The following is an 18,741-nucleotide window of genomic DNA, read 5'->3' on the forward strand; positions in this document are numbered from 1 at the left end:
GTAATTCCAAAATCCAGATTAAGATAAGGATATGTCCTATTGAATCTTAATTAATCGCATGTAAAATAAAATCTTAGAAGAGTAACTCTTCTGCTGAGTAAAACAGAAAAAGTGAATAATTGTGCAGTATGATAAGAACTATATTAAGAGTATATGTACATGTTTTGGGAGCATCAAACACAGAAGGATTAAATTTTCTTTCAGTGGGGCTTGGATGGTCTCTTGGGTTCTGGGATTGTGTTTGAAAAGAGCATACCAAATAATGTCAAATAGAACATTACACTCAATCATTTTCTCAGCCTACAGACTAAAGGATAGCTCAGGTCTCTTCATCATTAAGTGGTCAGAAGTAATATTTTTGATAATGCAAGAAGCAAGACCAAACATTCTAACTAGTAGAGCAATTGAGTAAATTCCACCTGAATAAAGCTGAAGATAGACATGAACAATTTTTCTAAGTATTACAGCTCCATATTCTAATGTCACCCGGCCTCATTCCAAGATTTCAATAGTGCGTATCTCTGTTAGATGGTACTGCTCATGCATTCTTGTTATTTCATACACTGGATTATTTTGTAAACTTCCAAAATTGTTTTCTCTGTTGGCAAACATCACCCCTTTCAATTCACTGTGGCTGAGGTGACATTTCTAAAATATACATTTAACCACATTAACTTATTATTTAGAATATAATAACAAAAATTTCCCTTATCTACAGAATAGTCTCAACAACATGGAAGGGTTTTCAAGATTCATGATCATCTTTCCATTTACTACCCGGTCAAACTCACCTCCTTTTATTACATATTTATGCTCCTTATAAAATAATATTCACTTCCTAAAAATATTTAACTTGTCATCACCCAGCTCAATGTATGGCATACAGCATCCACTCAATAAACATTATTTGCTGAAGGGATGAGAACATTAAGAAAAACGGAATGAACCTCTATAGTGAGTCATCTGCAGTTATTTCAGATCCACAGCAGAACTTTGTCTCCTCCACCATGTACCTCAAAGAGGCAGACAACACCGAATAGGATTTCCATCAAGACTATGCCCTGAAACTGAGGAGAACGTGCATTATTTTTGAAGACAGAAAGTCATTTTTCCTTATCATAAATTTCTTGTGTCCAAGCTAAAATACTATCTATCCAAATTTGGTTATTTTACAGTTCATCCATTTGTTTTCTTTGTTGCAACTAACTGACACTTGGTTTCTGTTAGAAACTAAATGCTAGATTCTTGTTGTAAACTAAATGTTTGTGTCCCCCCACCCCCAATTTATATGTCGAAATCCAACCCCCGATGTGATGGCATTTGAAGGCGAGGCCTTTGGGAGGTAATTAGGTCATGAAGGCAGTGCACTCATGAATGTCACTAATATCCTTATAAGAGTCCAGAGACCTGGCTTGCCTTTCCACCATGTAGGGTGCAACAAGAAACCTTCAATCTGCAACAAGGAAGCAGGCTCTCACCAGAACCTGACCTCGCTGTCTGATCTCAGATTTCTAGACTCTAGAACTGTGATAAATAAACTTCTGTTGTTTATAAGACACTCCTGAACTAAGACAATGCCAATGGTCCCCAAAAGTCCAGGGCCTCTTAAAGCACAAACTCATGAACTGACCCTTGTTTCTTTAGGATAGAGGTGTATTTCTGAAGCTATTCCATCTCAAGGAGTGTAACCTCCTACAAATATTAAGTAACTTGGTTGTTTTTTTCTCCAACACTCTCATTCTGTGCTTATTGGCCTTGTCTATACTCTATACTAAGAGGTAGGATAGTTTGGTGGTTAGGTGTAGCATCTAAACAGACTAACTGGATTGTGATGATGCCCTGTCACGTGCTAACAATATAAGCTTGGGACAGCTCATTAAACACTCTGTGTTTTGATTTCCTTATCTGTAAAATAGGAACATTTAATACTTATGATTGACTAAAATACAGTTATTTATTATGAAGAATAAGTTATTTTTATCTACTTCTTGTAATTCTACAGAAGCTAATGCATAAGCACACCGTGTTCAGTTGGCTGGTGAGGTCATGTCTGTGCCCTTACCCTCCAGGAGAACACCATGCACTGGGAATAGGAGGAAGGGACAGAAATGAACTATAATGATGACCAAAATAAGTGCCATAAGATGTACATAAAAATAAAGACAATGTTGGCAACAAGAAGGGAGAGGTTGTCTTAGTCTTGGGAAATTATGCAGGGTAGACTGACAAAGAATGGTAGAAATACAAATGTTTGAAAATGGAAGAGTTTCAAAATATTTGAAATTTCAGCGAATGAGTGAATGAATGAATCTGTCTCTGGGTGTATGTATATATACACAACACAAACACAACACATATACACCCAGATGCAAAGACTGAAAATGTCAGGACATGTCCAGCAAACAATGATCAAGTCTGGTTGGAACAGAAGGGAGAACAGGGATTCTGCAAGGAGCAGAGCTGTATCAGACAGCGTTGAAAAGCAAGTTCTTTAGAATTAGATGTGGTTTGGAATTGAATTTCTAATCCTGACTAGCTTTATTATCCTGACCAAGGTATTTTACTCAATTCTATCTTCTTCAGTTAAATGTGAACAATATTACTTATTTCATTTGTAAATTGTTTGGCCCATAATTCAAGACTAAACCAGAATCTTTCCTTCTCCTTCCGCTTCTCCTTCCCTTTCCCTCTTCTCTCCCCCTCCCCCTTCTTTTTCTTCTCCCTGTATATAGTAATACAACATTTGTTTTTCTTAGTTAAAAAGTAGGAAGAATCCAGATAGAAATAGACCAGATGACACAAGCATATCCATATATACTGAGTATCTCTGATCTGCCTTGAAGATCCACTCTCCACGTTTCTACTCCCTGCTCTGTGTCCTGAGAGGCTAAAATGTATGGCTACATCAGGGTTTTCTCTTTCCTAGGTTTCTTGATGAGTTTGGCCAAAGGAAGTCATGGCATGAGATCAGTGAGATAGGAGAGGTAATTCAGAACACTGATTACTCCAGCTACATCTGTGTAGGCCAGCTTCAGTCTAGCGTCATTACTCTTGAAGAAAGATTTTAGCTCTTGGCAGACAATCCTTTTCTTGCAGACATTTTTTGTCTTAAAAGTGTAATAATGCCTCTTGTCTTAACTTGCCAAATAATGAATATCTCAAGCTTCATCTCTTCAGGACCAGGGATCTTAATGAAATCCTTATGTTGCTAGCTTTTGGGTACAACACAATCTAATATGGTGTTTGCCTAATCACACCTTTGAAAATAACCCCTTTATTAAATCCTCTTTGAATTGTCCTTGAGTGTGCCCTTTGGATCTTCTGGGACCGTAAATAATATATGTGTGCATGCATAGAAAAATGGGATTGCAGATGTACTAAAAAGAAAATGAGAATAAGAGCCACACGAAAGAAGGACGTGACTAAAAACATGAAATGAACAATAAGATGTTTGTAGATATCTTTCTTGCTTTCTGGAACCCCTCAGATGTTTTCACGTATTATTAGTATATAATTACAATAAATAGCATGCAGTATTCATAAATTTTACATATAATGTGAATGCCTTTGTTTTTTGAATCAACTATTTCTTAAGTATTTGTGATTATTTCTGAACTTTGTGTCTAGTGCTCTATTTTCTTAAAGCATTTAGGAAAATTTATCATGAGGATGGGGTTTTAATTCTGGATTACAGAATAGTAGAGAAAATGGAATATGATTTTCAAATGTAATCAGACCATCACCTGGGCAGTACTCTTCTAAACATGAGTTTATAATCTATGATTTTTTTGAACAATTAAATGTAAAGGAACATAATCAGTAATCATCACAGCTAACATCTTATTCTAGTATTCAAGTTCTACCCCTTAAATATATCTTACAAGGAAAATATTATGTGTTTAAAAATAGACTAAATGGTAAATTTATGACTAATAGCCCAGAAAAGTAAAGCTAGTTCTTGAAACACAGTGTTTTACTCCCACTTTCCAGTAGTTCTGTCTATCATTCATACATTCTCAAGAGGCACAGTGTAAGGAACACACACGTTTTGAATAGTACTTCTTCATTTAATTACCATATCCTTGCCTGCCTGCCCTGATGATCAAGGGGAACAGCATCTTCAAAGCATGAAAGAAGTGTGAAGTCTACTATGTCAGCAAAACCCCAAATTTCACTCAATAAAAAGAGTCCTTGCCAAGTTTCATTTCCAGTGTTTGTTTATAGTTCTTTATTTCTCATCATCAAAGCAGAAGTCCCTTGCTTCAGGTATGTAAAAGATAGGAGAGAAAGATTGAACACTCTATAGCAACAGTAAGATAAACACACCCCACCACTCAGATCTACCTTTCTACACTGTTAGAGGTGCTGTGGATTTTTCTCACAACTTTTAATCACTCTTAATTTTTTGCCCTTGTAAACCTTATCCAATCTGAGATAGATGGGATGTGTATCTGGTGGGTGAAAAAAAAAATGGTTGGATCACAATATGGAAAAGGAATGCTTTCGAAGTCTGAATAAATTCATTGTTTCTGATTTCCCATATACCTCAAATATATTTACACTGTGTTTATACAGCAATTCCTGAGTATCTGGGAAATAGTATGTACTATTTCTTCTATGAGTAGGAGAAATAGGAGAGATAAACCAAAGTCCTAACTTTAAGTAAAAAATAGCTCATTTAATACTAGGTAAAGAAATTTGGGATATATTTCTAAATAATCATAATGCATTACTTTATAAATGAAAGTCTTCTTACAAAGAGAATAATTTGTGCTGGATTAGTTATGGAGTCAAAATATGGATGAACTACAAATGCAATAGGATCCAAACGATGTTAAATTTAGGAAAACAGACTAATAATATTATTTAATTCATGTTGCTTTCTCCTAATCTAGGTTCAAGGATAAATGTAATATCTTCTAAAATTAAGTTTTCCCATTTCTAATGTTTTGTATCTAAAAGTATGAAGTTTCCTTCTTTTCCTTCTTTTTTTTTTCTATTCCTCTTTCAGCAATGCAAGTATATTTTTATTTAAAAAATCAGGTATTTCTAGAATCATTTGAGAAATAATAAAGATGTAAAATTGGCAGAGACGTAATAAAGTTCCAAATATGAGTTTAGCCCCAATAGTTGGTTAAGGTTCAATACTCAAATTAGAGGATCAAGGGGAATACTTAATCTAAGAAAACTAGATTTGGAAAACCTCTGGGAGAGGGTCCAGAGATAGTATAAGCACTAACTTTAAATTTATCAATTTAAGTTAATACAGGAGGATATGACCAAAATCTGTAAAGTTCGGGGCTGGCAAGAACATGGAAAATTGCAGGAAGATACAAAACAATTCCCTTTGGATATAGATACCATATGACCAAAAATTCTTGAGTTACCAAGTCACCTGGGGTTAAGGCAGAGTCTGATGACCTCACAGCTTAATCTATAATATAAACACCTATAATATAAACACCTACCTGGGCACTCAGAGTAGCTAAAATCGAGATAGAATGGAGGCAAGGGCTTATTTGAGTAAATACGGTAGATGCAGATATATTGTTATATATTATATAACAACCCTAAATATATGATAAGCATTTAGATCTTTAATGTGAATCATTTTATAAAATGACTTATGCTCATACATGAATCCCTAATCAAATTTCCAATGTTCTGATAATAATTTATTATGCAAATAGTATATGCCTTTACTTTTTGACCCATATTTATTCTGCTTGTGGTCATGCCATTGTTTAATCACTTAACTAATGTGATTCTATAAATCAACTAAAACAGAAATTGGGAAATAATTTACTTTGTAGAGGCTACAATGTTGATAGCACGTCATAAAGACATGAACAGTATCACATTTCTAATAGGGTGCTGATTCAAGGTTTTATCTTTCTGAGATCACGACATGCTTAAACTTTCCCCAAGTTTTTTTCTCCTATCTATCTATCTATCTATCTATCTATCTATCTATCTATCTATCATCTATCTATCATCTATCTATCTATCTCATGATATATTTTAAATAATTTGGCTAAATGCTAAAAGAGATATTTTTACCACGATGTTTCAGAGAAATGAAGAATAGGAAAATGTGGACAAGTATAATTTTTGCTTAAAATACTAAAATAGTATAGCTATTTACATCTCTATATTCATTACATTGAATATACATAGAGTGGCTTTTGTTTTCCTGACTGATATTATCCTAATGGATGGAAATTTTCATTTTTCTAAAATGGTGTTATTTAATGTAGTAGTATATAACTCTGGCCTTAGAATATGTTATTTCTAATATGAAAGTAACTATATTATCTTTACTTTAACATTTACTTGTTATATGTTGTTTACATCTATTTTTCTTACTGTAAAATTTGGTTTCAGTTCGGCTCTTACAAGCAAACTAGCTGAATTTCCCCCCCCAGTGGATAATTATTCATATTTTGATTGGAGTAATCAGTATCTTTACATTTATTTTTATTTGTGATGTACTTACATTCATTTCATTTACTTAAATTTATAATATTTAGACAAAAGAATACAATATAAAGATGCTAAGTATAGGAATACCTGTGTAACCTCCACTCCAATAATAATACAGAGCTATTCATCATATACACCTAACTGTAGACAACCATTATTCTAATTTCTATAATTACTGATGAGTTTTGCTTGTTTTTGAATATTATATAAATGGAATCATAAGTTGTATAATCTTTTGTGTCTGGATTCTTTCAATGATCGTATTTATGAGAGTCAACCATATTCTTACATGTATCTGTAATTCATTCCTTATATGTCATCAGAGAGTGTTCCATTGTATAAACATGCTTAAATTTATTTAACCATTCTCTTGAAAATGGCCATTGGATGTTTTGCAGTGTTCAGTAACTATGAATAAAGCTTCTGTTAACATTCTTGTATAATGTTTTATGTTTGTATGTTTTAATTTCTCTTTGGTAAATACCTACGATTGGCATCAATGAGTCATAGAGTAAATTTTTGTTTGTGTTTATAATAAATTTTCAAAATTTTCCCCCAAGCTTGACATTTGACATTCCCAGATTGTATGAGAGTTCTGATAGCTACACATTCTTCTCCAATGATCCTTTCCGCCAAAACTCAGTTGTTCCATCTGTGTATAAAGGAAATGATTCCAATGCAGAGCTCTGAGTAGACAAGGAATTGGAGTACGTATTTCCTTACAGTCTGTTCCTGTAACTGCTTCCAGACATTCTTGGGGAATGAATGTTACTCCCTGGCAGATGCTGTAATCTGGGAGAAGTCCTCCAGATTGGAGCTGTGTCAGGTTGGCACCATTCAAAGAGCCCAATTTCATTATGAAATGGCTAGTAGGGAAAACTAGCTAGTTCTTCACACACTCCTCCCTTTGTCCATAAGAAAAATTAACGGGAAAGCATCCAGAAAATCTATATAATAACAGAATATTACATGAAATGCTTTAATATTCTCATTTGTAACCTTCTGCTCACTGATGATGAATTGACTATATAGAATTGACAAATATAAAATTGCAAAATATTATATTCATTGTCTATTAAGAAATTATAAGGGATACAGAGTTTAAAATTAACATATGTGACATTAATGATTCAGTAGAGATCTATGATTTCACCTACTGACCACTTATATGAAAATTAATAAGATAACTATCAACAAGTATGAGTATCGAACAAATGAATGGTTCTTTATATAATGATAAAAGTGATAAAGGCAAACCTTATAAAACTAAGTGTATGGCCAAAATATTTAATCTGTTATGATAGACAGGTCATTTATTTGACATTTGATGAACTCCTAATTTTTTTGTCACTCATAGTAGGATAAAAAAATGTAAATATTTAGGAAAAAATATAATAATAATAATAAAGTATTTAATATAATGTATTTATTAAATATATTTTGCAATACCATATAAAATATATTTTATAATGTCATATAAAATATAATTTAAAGCTATTTTCTTTGATAAGGTAAGAAGAAATGTAGGCACATGTATGCTTCTTGAAACAAAAGTTGATATTTTAAAACCATTTTTTTGACAAATTAGTTTACATATCTTATTTACATATCTTATTTACACATTTAAAATCCAGAGCAATAGATGTTAAAACTTAAACTAATTTTCATATTCATTTTAAAGGAAAAAGGTAGAGAATAACCAAGATAAATTTTAAGAGACTATCATAATGAAGGTTAAAAGGCTATCATTATTTTTGAAGTATAAAAATTTTAGAACACAATACAAAGGAAAGAATCAAGTCTGATTATATGCAAGGATTCAGTAAATGACGTATCTACAATTTCTAATTACTGGAAAAGAAAAGATAGCCTCTTGAACAAAGTGGTATTGGGAAAACTGGATATCCATATACAAAAAATGAAATTGGATTCTTATTCCACACCATACATAAAAATCAAATCAAAATGGATTAAAGACTTAAACATAAAACCTGGAACAATAAAACTCTTAGAAGAAAACATAAATCAAATCTTCTAGACACCGGACTTGGCAATGTTTTCTTGGGTATGATATCAAAAGCAAAGGCAACAAAAGCAAAAACAAAGATAGACATGGGAGAACACATCAAATTATAAAGCTTCTGTCCAGCAAAGGAAATCATCAACAGAGTGAAAAGGTAGCCTACAGAATGAGAGAAAACATTTGCAAACTGTACATTTTATGTGGAGTCTATATACAAAATATATGGGCAAAGGACCTGAATAGGCATTTCTAAAAAAAAAAAAAAAAAAGACATATAAATAGCCACAAATATATGTAACAATGATCAAAATCACTAATCATCAGTGAAATGCAAATCAAAACTACCATGAAATATCATCTCACACAGCTAAGATGGCCACTACTGAAAAAAGAAAAAAAAAACAACCCAGGTGTCGACAAGGATATGGAGAAATTGGGACCCTGCTGTACTGTTGGTAAGAATGCAAAGTGGTACAGCTGCTATGAAAAACAATATGGACATTCCTCAAGAAACTAAAACTAGTATTGCCATATGATTCAGCAATCTCACTACTGGGTATATATCCAAAAGAACTGAAAACAGGATCTCAAAGAGATTGTTGTACACCCATGTGCACCATAGCATTATTCACAATAGCCAAGAGGCAGAAGCCACCTAAATGTCCACCAACAGATGCATAAAGAAAATGTGATATATGCATACAATGGAATCTTATTCAGATTTAGGGAAAAATATCCTGTCACTTGTTAAAGTTTGGATGGACCTTGAGGACATTAGGCTAAACGAAGTAATCAGTCACCAAAAGTCAAATACTACATGATTTTCTTATGTGAGGTATCTAAAATAGTCAAACCCTTAGAAAGTAGTGGTTGCTAGGAGCTATGGGGAAGGAGGAGAGGAGAGTTGTTCAATGAGCAAAGTTTCAGCTTTGCAAGATGAAAAAGAAGTTGTAGAAATTTGTTGGACAACAATATGCATATAGTTAACACTTTTGTACTGTATACTTAAAAATGGTTAAGAAGGTAAAATTCATGTTATGGTTTTACCACACACACAATATGGTATGACAGGTTCTACCATAAATATATCCACAGGCTATATATATATATCGACCAAAGAATATTTTTGTTTCTCAGACTGAGAGATAAGGAAAGGACACCTGGGGAAAGATGCACTGGATTTAAAGTTTAAGGGAGACAATATAACAGAATCTTGGAAGAAGATAGGGGGAGACATTTTATAAGAACATCATATGCAATTGAAAAGTAATATAAAGATATTTCTAAAGAGCTATAAATGTTGGTTATGTATATATTTGTATAAAACAGTATGATTCTCATAGTTTGTGATTTCAATATCATATCATTCCTATTCACTTTCTGTCTTACATAGGAGCTGGTTGTTGGAGAGGGGAGTAGGGGAGTCAATGCTTTGGGAAATGGCAACAGGAGAGATTAGGTTAGAAACACAGAAACTGTATTATAAAATATCTTATACCTATACATGTTATATATATACATATATATGTATATATATATAGTATATATAAGACATTTTATAATACAATTGCTATCTATGTTCAAAGCAACAAACAAACAAGACAAACAATAACTCATAGACACAGACAAGAGTTTAGTGGTTACCAGAGGGTAAGGGGGGTGGGGGTTGGTAGAAGAGGGTAAAGGGAATCAAATATATAGTGATGGAAGGAGAACTGACTCTGGGTGGTGAGCACATGACGTAATATATGGATGATGTATTATACAACTGTACACTTGAAACCTATATAATTTTATTAAGCAATGTCATCCCAGTAGATTTAATAAAAAATAAAATGTCAAATTATGAAAATATTTTGAATTTTATTGTGAAGATAATGGGGAGTCACTGAAGGAATTTAAGACGGGACTTGTATTGACCCAACTTGTTTTCAGAAAATTCACCTCAACACAGCATTTCCAGTGATATGTGTCGGAAGTCTGAGCCTAAAGGCATGGGGATCTCTAGAGTACAGTAGTAGTAGACTGCTGCATTTATTTAAAACCAAAAAAATATAAGTCCATAAATAAATCACCAGCAGAAGTGGGAAAAAATGGCAAAATAAAGAGACATACAGTTCTAGTTTCATGATGCTAAATACATTTTTTAAACACTAGATTTTAGTGTTATACAAAATCTACTTTGTATATCTACAAAACCACTTTATCATGCTCACAATCATCATGGTTGGAAATTCAGAAAAAGAAACAGTGGGGATGATTTCTCTTTTCTCCACAATATCTGGCCCACCTCAAATACCTCGGTAATGGAGCAAAACTGCATGATCCCAGAGCATGGCCCAATTTTAGTTATAATATATAACAACTGTTAATGAACACACTGTAACTATTCAATAACTTCAAATTAGTAGTTGCCATATTCACAAATTCCTTCCATCTCCCCATAATTACTGTAGCATTCTGAAAAAATATACTAACATTATGACTACCCAGATATATAAGCACATTGATTATATCTGTCTTTGGAACATGAAAGGCAAAAATATTTGGCTTATTTAAAAACAGTATATTTTAACTAATTTCTTCAGCTGCACAGAACTGTAGTGCAGAATTATAATATATTTTATTTGTATGTGATTGCTGATAATATCAGATGAGCCCAAAATAAGTTTTCGGTGCTTGAGAATAACATTTTATTCCTGATTTTTGATGACACTTAACAATTGGAACTAATCTATTCTTTGCAGGATTTAAAATTTACCGAACAAGTTCTTAATTAGAGTGATTCAAGCACTGATGAATAAATTTAACATTAATATACACTTGGGAGTGCATCTATCCTGAATATATAGCAAATAAAATATTTGTAAAATTGAGCAGGCATTTTATTTTTTATGAGAAGTTCAAGATTATGACCACATGAAAAGGAAAATGTTCTAGTTTACTGATTAGATCAGGATACTTGGTTTATGATTTGGGACTGAATACAGCACTTGAACTCTCACACTTGAATTAGAAAGTTAAGATAAATAAATTTGAAAACCAGCTTTCAATGGTAGGATTATTTGTGTGCACAATGGTAGGATTATCAAGGTCAAGTCTATTACTGTAACTTTCCATATTACTTAACTAGGAGCAGGTTGCTGAAGCTTTATGAAAGTACACCCGAGTTATGAGAGCCAACCCACTTCTAACTAGTTAAAGTAACATTCACAGCCTTCTAAAAATATAGGTATCTGGCCAACCAGGAGATTAGCTATAACTGAGAGCCCAAGTGACATGCAATGATTATTAAAGATACTACTAATAAAATTGAAGCTAACTAGTTCTGCTGCAAAGGGGTTGGTGTGGAAATGCAACTGAGCATGATCTTTTCATTGCCAAAGAGAAGGTTTTCCCATGTCTTGCTTCTTTTCAGATTTCTGGTCAGAAAAGTTGGAAAGGATTTTATTTGGTGCTGGCAGATGATTCTTATGGTACCACGGAGAGTGGGCACATAAAAAACTGAAGATTTGTTTCCAAAATATTTGCTATTGTTGTTTCTTATAAGATGTTGTAGTTCAAAGAACATGATTCTTTTGGAATAACATCAGCCCAAAACAAACCAACCAAACACACACACACACACACACACACACACACAGATACAAATTGTATTTTAGAATTTAAAAAATGAAGCTGTGATACAATATTTCCCTGGAATAATATGAACACATACAATTCAGGAATAATTAACAGTTTTTGTCTTAGTTGGGTTTCAATTCCCTCCCCCCTTTTTTTTCTCCAGGGTGATTTTTTCATTGCAGGTCTCTTTCAGTATTGGCTAATGAAAAGCCTATCTACAACCCAACAGATTACACAAGTACACACAGCCATTTCATTTCTACACTTCCTCACAGTGAAAAGCTATCTGACAAGATTCCAGAATGTCAAGAGAGACAATATTTTAATGGCTCGGCCTTGAGGACAATTCTGGTTGCATTTAAATCTCAGAGTCAAATGCACTAAGAGTTCCCTGTCGATGTTTGTGTCTTTTTATTTGGTTAGTAAAGAGATCACAAGTAACTTGTCCTAATTTTCCTTCCACTAGACCTCACCCAAATAAAGCACAGGTAATGCCAAAATAAATGATTTTTGTGATTAGCTGTAGAAAATTAAATAAGGTGCTTAATATTTATGAGACTTCACTTCTCAACTGTAATTGATGGATCGTATGTCTATTCAAAAGGTTGTGAGGATTGCATGAGCAAGACCTGACACTTAGAATGTGCACATACAGGCAAAACACTTAACAAATGCAATTACCTAAAGTACAGGATGGTAGAAAGACAGGTAGATAGTCACAGAGAAATATAATAATCAGAATAGAAAAATAATATATTCCATATTTCCAAAATTATAATTTTTATGACAGCTATGGATGCATTTTCTGAGCCATGAGGTTTAAATGAGCATGGCCTGCTTTAAACTTTAAGACAAAATAACTGGATATGAGGAGAATAAAGTGAATAAACAAGGAACAATCTACATAAAACTGATTTTATAGCATCCACATATGTGACTACAGTACAAATATTTTCCACAGCAGGAAGATGGGTTTGAACAGTCATATCAATATAGCTTCAGACCTCTAGGAACTTCTTATTAAATAGTCGAATCTGATTTAACTTCTCTATTGACAACAATTTCTAAACATGAAACTAGAGCCAAGGTCAATTCTTTCTAAAAATGAGAAAAATACCCCTACAAATTCAGAATCCAAACACATCTTTATGTAATCTTGAAGAAATCATGAATCCAGGAATAAATAAGAATTTGAGTTCAAGTTACCCAAAAGTTAGAGAAAAACACTTTCCTGAGTTTTATACAAACTTTTAGTTCTCAGAAACTCAGACAAGTTTTAGATATAAATAAACATGTAACATAACAATTACATGTAGGAAAAGAACGTAAGACATAGTCTTTTCCTTTGGTTATTTTAAATATAGACTAGGAGAGTTGATAATATGAAGCTCAAGAAATTGGAATTTATTCAGTAACAATGAACATTCATAGACATTTTCACTTGACAGAGAGGTCCTTCTGTCTGAGTCTTTGTCATATTTTTGTAAGAAATAGCACATGCTTACAACTGAATAGCTTCTTGAGCTTGCTTTCTGCCCATGGAGGACTAGAGTACCAGGATTCTATATTTTGAACTGTCCTTGCATGTTTTAGTAAATGCTTACAAAATTCTTGTACATAGTTCAGGAGCTTTTCTGTGTTTCCAATTACACAGTTCTTCCTTTAGTTCATTTTCTTTTTCTATTTTATTATAGGCAATAAGAGAAATCAGTTGGAAATTTCATAACTGTCAGGAAATCATTTATCTAGATCTAAGATCATTAGGTACCATTCTAATTTTCATGTTAGTGCAGGTGAAAATGTTACTAACTATTCTTCCAGGATATCGTAGGTGTACTTTTCTCCAACCTCCATCTACGTAATCCTCACTGTTATGCACTAACAGTTTCCTTAAGGCTTTTCCAACACTTCTGCCATAACCTGATGCCAAAGCCAATGACACATGTTTGGTTTGTATTTTAGCATTACCCCTTTTTCAGTACTAAATTCTGTTCTGGCTATCTATTGCTATCTAGCAAACTACTATAAAACTAAATGGTTTAAAAGAATAATGATTTTTTAAAAAATATCACTTTTTTTCAGTCAAGAATTTCAGCACGCAATTCTTCTATTCCAACTAGAGTCATGCAGTTGTAATCAGATTGCAGCTGTTCTATTCTGGAGGCTATGGGTGATTTCACACATGGCTGATGCGTTGGTAGAAACGATTGGAAGGCAAGGTTTGGTTGATTCCTTTTACTACTCAATGTTATCTCAAGATGTCTCTAGCATAGTAGTCAAATTATTTTTTAAACAGTTTTACTATGGTACAATTGATATATACAAACCTGTATATATACATATTTAGTATACACAATTTGTTAAACTGGGACATATAAATACACCCATGAAACCATTTTGGAAGTTCAGGCCTCTAAGACATCGATGTAGAGCTTCCAATATTCTGAAAGGCAAGTGTTACTCCTGCCATAAATTGGTGGTCAAAGAAGTTATAGGCCAGTTCAACTCAAGGGAAGAGGGAATGGAAGTCAAATTTCAGTGGGTGGAGTGTTAAAGAATCCAGGTTTGTTTTTAATCTGCCTTAATGAGGGAACAGGTAAGGACATTCAAAAGAGAAATGGAAGTTATAAAAAGCAAAGTAATACAAATGATAAATGTGAAGGGTCCAATAATTGACAAAGACAATTTCAATGGTTGGGTACAAAATATGTTATAAATGGTTAAAGAAAGATTTAGCGAATTTGAAGACAGTTCAAAAAATTAATTCAATATAAAAACTAAATAGTAAATTACAAAGAAAAATGAACAAAGCTACAATAACTTGTAGGACAATATTGATCTTTCTAAACTACATGTAATTAGAATTACAGAAGGAGAAGAGAAACATATAAAAGCAGAAAAGACTATTTTTAAAAAATGGGCAAATATTTCCCAACTAACATGAAAAACACTGACTTAATGATCTAAAATGATCAGTGAAACCTAAGCCAGATGTGTAAAAACGAAGCCACAGTTTGTCACATCATAGTCAAACAGCTAAGAATAAAAGATAAAGGCAAACATTTGAAAAGAACCAGAGAATATAGATCCATTCTCTGGTTCTTTTGAATTCTGGTTGACTTATAAGAAACAATGAAAGACAGAGACAATAGAATAGTATCTTAAGAGGGCTGAAACAAACTTTTAAATGTTATCTCAAATTTCTTTTCTTTCTTTTTAAATAAATTTTACTGGGGGATATTGGGGAACAACATGTTTCTCCAGGGCCCATCAGCTCCAAGTGGTTGTCCTTCAATCTAATTGTGGAGGGCGCAGCTGAGCTCCAAGTCCAGTAGCCATTTTTGAATTGAAATGGCAACCTTGTTGTTGAGAGCTCATGCTCTAACAAACTGAGCCATCCGGCTACCCCTCTGGTAGCTCAGTGGCAGCTTGTTGTCTTCAATCTAGTTGTGGAGAGCGCAGCTCACTGGCCCACGTGAGAATCGATCTGGCAACCCTGTTGTTCAGAGCTTGTGCTCTAACCAACTGAGTCATCCAGCCACCCTCAAATTTTTTTATCAAGCAAAAATATTCTTTGAAATAAGGGTGAAATAAAGTCATTTGTAGATAATGAGGAATTGAGAGTATTAATTGCCATTGCACCTGCATTTTAGAAAATAATAAAGGATGTCTTCAGAGTGAAGAGAAATTATAAGAGATAAAAAGTTGGATCTATATAAAGACATGACAAACACTGGAAATGGCAAATATATGGGCAACTATAAAATATATATATTTTTCTCTTAATTCCCTTAATAGACACCTCACTGCTTAAACTGGATAGCAAAAATAATATATATGTGTATATATATATATACATATATACACATATATGAAATTGTTTTTATACATTGATAGAAGTGCAAAATATGAGGAGTACAGCAGGGAGGATGGCAATCCATATAATTCTACTGTAAAAAGGTGTTTACATTTGTGAAACAGTAATACAATTAATTTTAACAGTAAGATTTCTTACTTAAGAGTAATCAAGAAATAATAATAATTATTATTATTATAAAATTTAGAACTAAATAGCCAATAAAGGACATAAAATAATAAAAGTTTTCTATTAATATTCATAGGCAGGAAAGGAGTAACAAAATATACAAAAGAGAAAATGGAAATAGCAAAATATAGGCCTAAATACAACTGTATTAACACTGACATTACCTGATAATAAAATACACAATCCAATAGAAAGGTAAAAATTATCAGACTGAATTTAAAAACACAAGATAACAATAATATATGACTACAGTAGAAAAACGTTACATACAAAGATACACTTGAAAAGAAAGATGTGGTACATATACAAAATGGAATACAGCTCAGCCATAAGAAAAGATGAAATATTGCCATTTGCAACAAGATAGATAAATCTTGAGATTATTATGCTAAGCAATATAAGTCAGACAGAAAAATCAGTAACCATATGACTTCACTCATATGTGGGATATTAAAAGGAAAGCAACAAAGGAACAAGACAAACAAACAAAAACTCATAGACACAGACAACAGTTTAGTAGTTACCCAAGGAAAAGGGGTGACAGAAGGGGTAAAGGGGTCAAATATATGGTGATGGAAAACATAAAATGATTCTGGATGGTGAACATACAATGCAATATATATATATATAGATGAAGTATTATAGAATTGTACTCTTGAAACCTATATAATTTTACTAACCGATGTTACCCCAATAAATTTAATTAAAAAAGAAAGTAAATGATGATTAAAGATATATCATGCAAACATCAAGCAGAAGAAAGAATGGATACACAGAAACAGATAAAGTAGACATCAAAAAAAGTTTTACTAGATATAAAAAGTGGCATTTTGTAATGATGAAGAGTTTAATTCATTAAGGAACTGACATTTGGAATTTATAAGTACCCAATAAAAAACATCAAATATGTTAAGCAAGAATGGAATGAATCAAAGAAAGAAATAGAGAAATCCAAAATCATATTTTAATATTTTCACATTTCTTCAGGAATTTATAGAAAGAGTAGACAAAAGTAAACGAATAGAAAATATATCAATAATTCTATGAATCAACATAACCTGAGTGATATTTACAGAACTAAAACCAACTTAACAATACATATTCTCTTCAAGTGACAAGTAACTTTCTCCAAGATTGACCATTTGATAAATCATAAAACAGCCATGACATATTTACAAGTATTGAAATCAAACAAAGTGACGTCTGACCAAAATGGAGATAAGTTAGAAACAAATAGTATCAAGATATCTAAAAAATTCCCCAATATTTGGAAATTAAAAAAAGCACTTATAAACAACCCATATGACAAAGAAGAAATAAAAAGGGAAATCAGTAAATATTTTGACCTAAATAATAATGACAAATCAACATATTAAAGTGTGGAATTCATTTAAAGCAGACTTAGGTGGGAGAATATTAGTTTTTAAAAGCTTGTATTGGAAAAGAGATATGTTTAATAACAGTGATTTCTATTTCCATTTTAAGAAACTAGGAAAGATAATCAAATTACATGCAAGGAAGAAATTAAATAATAGAAAAATCAAAAAACATATTAATAATAAAACCAAAACAAATTTTGCAAAGTCAAGATTTGGTTATTTGAAAAAAATATTAAACTGTATTAACTCCACAGAAAGACCAATGAGCAAAAATAAAAATTAGCAATGTCAGTAATGCAAGAGAGAATACCATTACCATTCCTATAGACATTTAAATAATAAAAGACATATGAAGAAATGCTCAACCTCACTAACCATCAGAGAAATGCAAATAAAAACCACAATGAGATACCACCTCACTTCAGTCAAAATGGCTATCATCGATAAATCAACAAACAACAAATGCTGGCGCGGATGTGGAGAAAAGGGAACGCTAGTGCACTGTTGGTGGGACTGCAGATTAGTGCAGCCACTATGGAAAACAGTATGGAGGTATCTCAGGAATCTGAAACTGGAACTACCCTATGATCCAGTAATTCCACTCCTAGGCATCTACCCGGAGAAATCCAAAACTCCAATTCAAAAATCTGTATGCACTCCTATGTTTATTGCAGCACTTTACACAATAGCCAAGATATGGAAACAACCGAAATGCCCATCGGTAGATGACTGGATTAAGAAGCTGTGGTACATTTATACAATGGAGTATTACGCAGCCATAAAGAAGAAAGAAATCTTATCATTTGCAACAACATGGATGGATCTAGAGAACATTATGTTAAGTGAAATAAGTCAGAAAGAGAAAGACAAGTACCATATGATCTCGCTTATATGCGGAATCTAAAGAAAAGAATATGTGAATGAACTAATCAGAAACAGTTTTGGGGACACAAAGAAAAAACCGAGAGTTGTTAGATGGGCGGGGGGGAGGGGTTGGGGATAAGGGGAAAGGTGAAGGGATTAGGAAGCAGCTGGTAACCACAAGATGGCCTCAGGGTTTCTTGAAAATTAATTTGGGGAACGTATTCAATAATGTTGTAAAGATTTCGTTGGGTATCCGATGGACATGTGTCCTATTTGGGAGAGCACCTCAGGGATACTGTGGATGCCTGATCATGGCATTGTAC

This window comes from Rhinolophus hipposideros, assembly GCF_964194185.1.
Source record: "Rhinolophus hipposideros genome assembly, chromosome: 11".
Classification (NCBI taxonomy): Eukaryota; Metazoa; Chordata; class Mammalia; order Chiroptera; family Rhinolophidae; genus Rhinolophus; species Rhinolophus hipposideros.